General features: G+C 27.7%; 1 protein-coding gene across 1 annotated transcript in view; it reads left to right on the top strand.

Moving 5' to 3' along the window:
- Nucleotides 1-6,858, top strand: part of LOC100192259 (acid-sensing ion channel 1A) — a 24,212-nt gene continuing 17,354 nt past the window's right edge. Inside the window, exon 1 of the mRNA XM_065792311.1 lies at nt 1-260. The gene's annotated coding sequence lies outside the window, so the exon portion shown is untranslated. The remainder of the gene's footprint in view (nt 261-6,858) is intronic.

The raw sequence follows: 6,858 nt of genomic DNA, 5'->3' as shown, positions 1-6,858 counted from the left end.
GTAGGAATAAATGAATTGTTCATTACATAGCATATTTCAAAATGTTATACATGGGAGGCATTATCTACGGATTTTTTTTTCCAGTAAAAGTAGCTTTAGTATCATCACTTACATCTAAAATATAGTTATCTTCCTTGAAGTCGACTTTTTATTTTTATTCCTATTGCTGTCATTAGTCGTTGTACTTGATTCAGCTTCATTTAATGTATCTATTTAGACTTTGAAGCTGTTTCCACAGACTTGCATTGTTTTGAAAAAAGGTATTCCAGTGTTTTTAACTTCTTGTATTTCCTCATATTTTTAAATGTTTTATATTTCATTTAAAATAAACTTAATTTTATTAAAACCAATTAAAAATTTTATTTGTTATAGTAAAAATAAAATTTTTATTTATATTTTATATCTGCTGAAGTAATGATTTAAAGTTGAATTGAATTATATTAAAATAAAGTAATTATTTATATTGCTCAAACCCATGCCTAATATCGCAAAAGTGAGATAATAAAATTAGCTTTCAAATATGTTAACAATGCGCTTAAAAAATATAATTTTAGAATGTAATGCTTAACATAATATATAATCAGTAAACTGTATTGTTAGATAAGAAATGGAATTCTAACTACGTTGAACCCTGCCGTGGCTGATTCTTTAAACAACATTGTACTTTTACTAAACATTTATTTTCAAGATTCAAGACGTTAAGGATTAACGTCTTGAATCTTGAAATAAGTATTGTCAAATAAAATTGTCTTAAAAATGTTAAATCTTTGCAAATTTTGTTTATTACTTAATGAAGTTAATGAAAGATATTCTGCTCTTTTATATAAATAATGTTTTGTATAAAAATGTCAGTTAGTTTTTTAGAAGGGTATTCTTAAATGTTTCGGTCACTGTATTATGTATAAAACAGTGACCAAAACAATAATATACTCGGTATTAAAACATTTTGTCAAAAGCTTTCGAATACTCATAATTTAACGTAGACAAACAATCTCGTCTTATCAATATCATAAAAGTATTGCAGAGAGACAATACTAAACATTTGATATTAGAAAAATATGTTACTTTTGAAAGTCAAGTATATCTGTTACTTATATTAAAATTGTTATGACATTAAAAATCAAAATGTAATTCTTTTCTTGCGTTTAAAAAAGCATTGAGATGCAGGCAATGTTATTAAAACTTTATTAAATATCTTTTGGCTGCTATCAAAAAAAATAAAAGATTCCTCCATTCGTTTTAAAGATTTTTGAAAGGAAAAATATGCTTCGTAATTTTTGACACATCTAAATTACTGAAATATAGACTACATTTATATTACCGTAAATAGCGAAATAATTTTTAAACCGCCTCAAACGTTTTTTAGAGCTCAATTTAAATATCAATTAATAGATTTGAAATCAATTTATGTTACAACGCTATTAAGGGAAAATTTTCAAGAATCTTCGGGGGAATTAATTATCCTATTAACCTTAACACTACCATATTTTTTCATGCATTAGATAGATGTATAGAAGCTAAGATTATCGCTCTCAGCATTTCTAAAGCCTTTGATAAAGTTAAGCATACCAATCGAAGTATAAAAGTTTTCCTCGATGGACAGCACTCTTCTTTATACCCTCTAACTTCAGGTTTTTCTCAAGGTTCCATCCTTGGCCTTACACTTTTTTTAATTTACATTAACGTTCTAACAGAAATTCTCACATCTAAGGTGGCATTATTCGCTGATGATACTACTATTTATTCTTGTCTCGATAAAACCCCAACACTCTCTGATTGCTTGGATGGTGCATATGAACTTTAAAAAGACCTTAACTCTGCTTCAGCATGAGGCTCTCAGTGACTCGTGAACTTTAATTCAGATAAAACTCAACTTTTTTCATCGTTATTATCTAGATTTTCCTATATTTATGAACGGTTATGTACTCAGTGAGTCATCTACCATTTATCTTCAAGGATTAACTCTTATTTCCGATCTTTCTTGGAAACCATATATTAAATTGATTTCAAAATTAGCATCTGCTAAGGTTTCATTTCTTTATCGTGCTTGTCACTTTCTTACTACCGATTCTATTCTTTATCTCTATAAATCTCAAATCCATCCTTCTATGAAATAATACTGCCATAACTGGGGCGTTTCTTCCAATTTCTCTTTTAGACAAAGTGCAAAAACACATTGCAAACATAGTTGGACCTGCTCTTCCAGCCAACCTCCAACCATTATCATATCTTCGTAATGTTGTTTCTCTTTCTCTTTTCTATAAATACTATAATTGTCACCAACGAGCTAGCGTCTAAAAGTGATTCTAAAGAGCTAGCGTCTCTTGTGCCATCTACTAAAATTCATTCTCATGTTAGTCGCCATTAAATACGGTCTCATTCTTTAACAATGACTGCTTTTAAGTGCTCCGAAAATTCTTATTCGTCTGGTTTTTTTCCTCGAACATCAGTTCTATGGAATTTATTTCTTCATCTTGTTTTCCGAATTCCTATAATTTGCAATCTTTTAAGTCTTTTGTTAATCGTTATCTTGCTCTATAAACTTCATCTTTTCTCTTCCAGCAACTTCCAACTCTAATAGTGATTGCTTGCAGTCTTGTTGGAAGTCAAGATGTTTATATATATATATATATATATATATATAAATATATATATATATATATATATATATATATATATATATATATATATATATATATATATATATATATATATATATATATATAACATAGCACTGTATTCTTTTTTTACTGACTGACAAAATAAATAAATAAAAAAAGTTAACAAAATCATTCTTATTACTGGAAAAACTTATCAAGAAATCTCCTGTAAAATGAGTTCAATAATCTGAAAAATTTGGAATTCAAGTTAACTAAAGCCAGGTAGTTGTTGATCAGCTAGCAACATCACTTCGCTATGTAAAAAATGGAGTTGCAATTGATAGATTAGTAGGCATGGTTGGTCATATTTTATCCTCTAGTAAAAATTTGCATAATAAAATTCTTTTGAACAAGTTGCATTTAGTTTGGAGTTGAAAGATATCATCCGTGAATTATACGATAGTGCTCTTTGGTCTCTATTTGTACATTGCTATGCACACGATTCAATCTACTGATGACGGATTCAATAAGTTCAGTCTAAGAACATCTTTGGATTACTGGAAATAACAGCTGTTTTCATGAGGCATTCGAGTAAAAGAATAAATATGTGGAAGCAACTCGCAGGTTTTGGAGAAAATAAAGTTTAGGAGATTGCAGATGATTGATGAAATACAATGGAAATCAAAGTATAAACTCTGGAAGTTGTAATAATTTGTAAGTTATTTTGATTTGAAAGCAGATCGATTTGTACTTGAACTACAATGAATTTGAGGTTATAGTTGTATACGAGTTTTTGCGTTTAATGAATAACTGGATGAAATTTGAAACCGTATTGGCTAAAATTGTTTATCCGCAGATTTTCAATATATGCATACCTGTTTTAAAATGTTTACAAAAGGATGACTTTGATCTTTTAATTGCCATGAAGATGGTAGAAACCACTTTAAACCCCTCTCCCAAAACTCTCTGATACCCACATGAAAGCTGAATCATTAGCAAGATTAGCTTATAATACCTATATCTGAAGCTAACAAAGAAAAAACTTTGAAATTGAGCTCCCACAAAAAATAGCTCGAAAAAGAAAGCAGATGCCTCCTAAAAACACGAGTAATGAAAGCTGACAAGAGTATCATGACCTAGTAAGGCAGTTTAAAATTAATGTATTCTATGTTATTGTGGATGCTGTGCATGTTCAAAAATATGTAAATTTGCATGCACAACATTAGAAATTTCCTAATCCCTTTTAAGGAAAAAAACGTTAGTAAGGATTTAATTTATTTTTGCCCGTAGAGTTGTCTGGTCCAAGTTATGCAGAAACTGGATGCTAAGAAACTTTACCACTAATATTAATGTTACATTTTCATAAGTTGTTTCATAAAATTATTAAAATGTCTAAAAAAACATGAATGTTTCTATAGCCAAAGTTTTCGTTTCTTAATCTTTGGAAACAGTTTCACATATAAAGGACGCCAAGTTAGCTGATGATACCGTTGAATTATTATAACTGCAAGCTATTGGTTGTTTTTTTTTTGCCAAGCCTGTAATCATAATAAAAAAAAACCCGATTTTTGGAAATTCTATCATATTCTTAATGCTATTTTAATGATATCTTTTCCATAACAAGACTGGTACAAAGATCATTTGGTTTCATTTCCTCAGCACGTAACTTCAAAAGGAAAAAATACAGGGAAAAAACTTATTTGAAGATCTGCACTTTTACAACACAAAATAGAGATAAACATATTTTGCTTTGTAAACAGAATATTATTTGGAAAACTCAAAAATTTGAGGACTATAAAAGTATAATTTGCAAAGCCAAAATTTTATCGCAAATTGCCCAACTGTTTTTTTTATTGCCTAACTTTTTTCTTTATTGCCCAACATTTTTGTTAACTGACCAACTTGTTTCTTTATTGACACGTTTACACATTAATTTTGCGTTTTGTATAATAAAGTTTTTAAAAAATTTATTTGATATGAAGTATACATTATAATATATAAAAATTATAATATATAAAAATTATAATATATAAAAATTATAATATATAAATATTGTTCATAATATTAGCTCTAAACTTTCCTTTTTTTGTTGTTCATCTCATTTTTATTTATTTGAGATTTGAAATTTTAATGAATAAAAGTTAATAATAATAATATTCATAATAACAATAATAATAAAAATAATAATAATAATAATAATAAAAATATATGAACTAACTTGTATATAAGTGTTTCGTGGATCTTTTTAAATATGTTTCATTGGGATCATCACAGTTTTGTTGGATTTTTGTTTAGATTTAAAATGTTGAACTTTTTCTATGTAATTTAAAATTTATTTTATCCCAACTAACAAATAGAGGAGGATTTGGTATGTTGGAATTAGAGGAAGATTCAGCATGTTAGAAATAATAAATAAATAAAGATTTAGTATGTTAAAAATAGTAGGAATTACTGATTGTAAGAGACGTTTTACACCATAATTGTTGGATAATACATTGTTTTCAAATTGGTTGCTGTAAAAATAAAGTTTTTATATGTTGTTTAGACAGTTGGTGAACAATCTTTTATATCTAAAAATTAAACAGTAAATGAGTACTTATTTTCACACGTAACAATTTTAATTTTAAGTTTTAATGAAAAAGTTCTTCAAAATATATTAATAAACACAATACATCTAAATTGATTGAAATTTAGAAATTAAATATTTATATGAGTTAAGCAGTTGTCAAATATTAGTATGAGCCTTTTTTTATCTTTAATAAAGTTTTAGTGGTTTCATATGGTAGAAAGTGGAATTATGTATGTTATTGTCCAAAAAATTAAAAAATAAATAAATAAAAGATATCAATAAGTTCAAGAAAAAGTGCAAAAGAATATTACTGAAAGTCTTAAAATAATTGAAAAACATGTTCTAAGCTGTTGGCTAAAAAGTAGTGGTACCTATACATTAATCAAGTGAAGTCGTTTAAAAAGTAGTGGTACCTATACATTAATCAAGTGAAGTTATTTTAAAGAAATTGATCGGAAATATTATTACTTATGTCAAAATTTGAATCGATAATTTAAAAAAATCTTGATGCAGTTATTGGCAAAAGAAAAAATCGTTATGCGGTTAATAGTTTGACAAATAGAGAAAAAAATAATTTGATTATTAATGACGAAATTAATATACCATTGATGCAATAAAATTAGTTCACGTCTGTTACTACACACGCATATTAAAGTTTGTTTAAAAATTTGATTTCTAAAATCACAACTTTTTCAATTAGTTTATCTTAGTTGCCTTTTAACATCAAATGCTAATAACATCCAATGCTAATAACAAATTAAAAGAATGAATAAAAATTGAAATTATTACTCAGAAAATTGATGTTGAGAGAAGAACACACAAAGTAGTTAGTAGTAATCCAGTGAACGCACGAGAGAAGAACACACGAAGTAGTTGAATCCAGTGAACAGATATTGATTAAAGTTTATAATTGCATCATGGACACAACTGTAAAACCTTAGAAAAAGTCTTGATACACAGAAATTGTCTCGATACACAGAAATTGACTCGATACACAGGAATTATCTTGATTCACAGAAGTTGTCTTGATACACAGAAATCGTCTTGATTCAGAAACTTTGACGATTTTAAGACATAGCAATATGACAATACCAAGAGTGCCTTTGCATTATTTTTGTTAAATTTCATGAAAACGTCACAGTGACTAATTTTAGAGAGGAGCTAGCTAAGCTGAATAGATTAAATTTTAAAAGTTCTGACCCCAAATAATTTATTTTCATAATATTTGATAATTCAGTAGAGGACAGCGTCATTGAAGATTCGGCATATAAACTCTGGGGCAATCAAGATGTGGCTACAAAACAGGAAGTTTCGAACTTCCTTTTTTTATTGTGTTTACTAATATGGAAGGTGGTAGGTGACTTTAACCCAAACCCTTGCCTCTTAGGTCTAAGGCTTGGCCCGCTTGTATGTACAAAATATAAAGAATAATTAAAATCGTAAAGATAGATTTGATTTTTATTAGTCTTTTTGGACTGCTTGAACACCCAACTCCAACCCCCGGTTGAAGTTTTTGAAATAGATAAACTTTTACATAACTGCCAAAGGTTTGAATTTGATATAATTGGAAAGTTTAAATTTTTTACATACTAACCGGTAAAAAATATGTGCAAAGAACATTTTGAAATTTGTTTTTAAGTCTTTTTTTTTTTAACACGTGTCTCTGATTAATTCACAGAAAGAAACTAC

This window comes from Hydra vulgaris, chromosome 03 (assembly GCF_038396675.1).
Source record: "Hydra vulgaris chromosome 03, alternate assembly HydraT2T_AEP".
NCBI lineage: Eukaryota > Metazoa > Cnidaria > Hydrozoa > Anthoathecata > Hydridae > Hydra > Hydra vulgaris.
The sequence above is the reverse complement of the archived record's forward strand: the minus strand, read 5'-3'. Positions and strand labels throughout refer to the sequence as shown.